Source organism: Pogoniulus pusillus, chromosome 7 (genome assembly GCF_015220805.1).
Source record: "Pogoniulus pusillus isolate bPogPus1 chromosome 7, bPogPus1.pri, whole genome shotgun sequence".
NCBI lineage: Eukaryota > Metazoa > Chordata > Aves > Piciformes > Lybiidae > Pogoniulus > Pogoniulus pusillus.
This window is the reverse complement of record NC_087270.1, coordinates 29,328,919-29,331,706: the sequence shown is the minus strand read 5'-3', so window position 1 is coordinate 29,331,706 and position 2,788 is coordinate 29,328,919. Positions and strand designations below refer to the sequence as shown.

General features: G+C 44.5%; 1 long non-coding RNA gene across 2 annotated transcripts; it reads left to right on the top strand.

Annotated features, from left to right (window-relative positions):
- Nucleotides 1-865: 865 nt before the first annotated feature.
- On the top strand, nucleotides 866-2,139 carry LOC135177138 (uncharacterized). Of its 2 annotated transcripts, none has more exons than XR_010302943.1 (3): nucleotides 866-923; nucleotides 1,074-1,133; nucleotides 1,740-2,139. It is a non-coding gene; the product is annotated as an uncharacterized LOC135177138 (long non-coding RNA). The 2 variants fall into 2 exon arrangements; XR_010302942.1 differs by having other exon boundaries at nucleotides 881-923; nucleotides 1,036-1,133.
- Nucleotides 2,140-2,788: the final 649 nt, after the last annotated feature.

The following is a 2,788-nucleotide window of genomic DNA, read 5'->3' as shown; positions in this document are numbered from 1 at the left end:
AGAAATATAACAGAATCATAGAATCAACCAGGTTGGAAGAGACCACCAAGATCATCCAGTCCAACCTAGCACCCAGCCCTAGCCAGTCAACTAGACCATGGAACTAAGTGCCTCATCCAGTCTGTTCTTCAACACCTCCAGGGACAGTGACTCCACCACCTCCTTGGGCAGCCCATTCCAATGCCAATCACTCTCTCTGGGAAGAACTTCCTCCTAACATCCAGCCTATACTTCCCCCAGCACAGCTTGAGACTGTGTCCCCTTGTTCTATTTCTGGTTGCCTGGCAGAAGAGACCAACCCCTCCTGGCTACAACTTCCCTTCAGGTAGTTGTAGACAGCAATGAGGTCTCCCCTGAGCCTCCTCTTCTCCAGGCTAAACAACCCCAGCTCCCTCAGCCTCTCCTCATAGGATTTGTGTTCCAGGCCTTTCACCAGCTTCATCACTCTTCCAGCACCTCAACTTCTCTCTTGAATTGAGGGGCCCAGAACTGGACACAATACTCAAGCTGTGGCCTGACCAGTGCTGAGTACAGAGGAAGAATAACCTCCATCATCCTACTGGCGACACTGTTCCTGATGCAGGCCAGAATGCCATTGGTTCTCTTGGCTACCTGGGCACACTGCTGGCTCATGTTCAGCCTACTATATATCAGTACTCCCAGATCCCTTTCTTGCTGGCTGCTCTCCAGCCACTCTGTCCCCTCCTCCCCTTTTCCACCATATCTGCTCCTTTCCCACCCCTCACTGTGTTTTGCCCTTTTCCCCCCAAACCCAGAGCACCTGGGTGCTGCTGAGTCTCCTCCCACCCCAGGTGTGGCCACTTTGCCCTCCCTGCCCACTCCCCTTTATAATCAGCTCCAGGAAAGGCAGAAGCCCTAAGTTTGCCCAACTGGGCAGAGGGATCCTCCTTCTCTCATCACTGGTGAGTCCTCATGGAGTGCACTGGGTGAATGGTGGAGGGGATCAAAGGCCGGGGGGCCTGGTGTGGCCCCCCGGCAGGCAGGGTACATAGCTTATGATCATATCATACACAGGTGCTGGGTCTCCTTAGGCTGAGCTTCTCTTTGTTTAGGTGCTTCTTTCTGCTTGCTCGTGAAGAGTTGGAGTACTTGGTGGAACTGGAAGCTCATAGGTAAGTAGCATTGTGTTGTCATAGGATTGTTTAGATCTAATATAAAACATAAGAATAACCTCAGTCTACTCAGCAGAAAAACATGACTGCAAATGTCTAAGTCCTTGATTCTAGAGCTGTTCATGTCCATGAAAATATCAGCAGATTCAAACATATTAGGAGACATGATGAGCAAAGAACAGATACACCATAGAGGGGACCTGAGAGTTGTCTTTCATATATTTAATACAGAAGCACCAGCACATGAACTGTCTCATTTATGCTTATTTTAATCTCTACTTTCATATGCCACTGCTATTATTGGCCAAAGCTTCTTTTCTACTTTTCCAGCTAATGGGAACAGCTGTCTTCAAAGATTCAGAGTATAAAACTAGAAAGGAATGAATAGTCTGTGCTTCTGCATGACACAGGCCATTATAAAAATTATGAATTAATGTTCATTTGAAGTACAGCATATGTCTTAGGAACACAGATACTATTGTTTTTAAAATTTCTAGTGATGGAAAATCTACATTAGCCCTTGATAAGTTCTTCTTCTGTTAAATTGTTCTGCTTGTTAAATACACAAACTTTAGTTCTACCCTGAATTTGTATTTTGTCTTCTAGGCACTGAAAATGAGTGTCCAGTCTGTACTGAGCCAGAGCATCTTACCTGAGAGGCACAGTCTGGTCAACATGCTTAGAGTTTCCACTCCCTCCACAGCAAATATTCTGTGTTTCTAAAAGGAGAAAAAAACGTCTTAAGCAAGTGACTTCCCAAGAGTAACCAAAGTGAATCTGGCATAAGGAGTTTCCAATTACCTTTCTGAAAATACTTTCAGAGTAAGAGGATTCATCGAGAATACACAAAATAGTCTTTATTTTCCTCAATAAGATGTTTGAGTCTTCTTGGTTTACATCTCTTCCATCTGAGCAATGTGTGTAAGTAGATAGCACTTCCTTTGACCTGTGGAAATTGCTCCACTTTGTGGTGCAAAATCCACCAATAAAGACAACTAAAGAACAATTTTATAGTATCATTGCTTATTGCATAATGAGACCAGACATAAAATATGCACCATCTTAGCTGAACTGCCAGTACACAGGATGACATAATTGCCTTGATGAGTCTAATAATAAATCATGGTTTCATTTTCCTTATTGAAAATTAAATAAGAACAGCAAAAAGTAACAAATTCCAACACTGATCCATGACTTGGAAACCTGGCTGCTCTGAAATTTGCCTTTCATAAAATCACAGAGTCAGCCAGATTGGAAGACATCTCCAAGAACATCCAGTCCAATCTAGCACCCAGCCCTATCCAGTCAACTAGACCATGGCACTAAGTGCTTCATCCAGGCTTTTCTTGAACACCTCCTGGGACAGAGATTCCACCACCTCCCTGTGCAGCTCATTCCAATGCCAATCACTCTCTCTGGCAAGAGCTTCCTCCTAACATCTAGCCTATACTTCTCCCAGCACAACTTGAGACTGTGTCCCCTTGTTCTGTTTCTGGTTGTCTGGCAGAAGAGACCAACCCCCACCTGGCTACGACCTCCCTTCAGGTAGTGGTAGACAGCAATATTTAAACCTAAGTAATCATTCTATGTGTTGTGCATATTCTTCCCAAGGTCTTATTGAGGGATCCAACATAACCCCTTTCAAGCTACTTTAT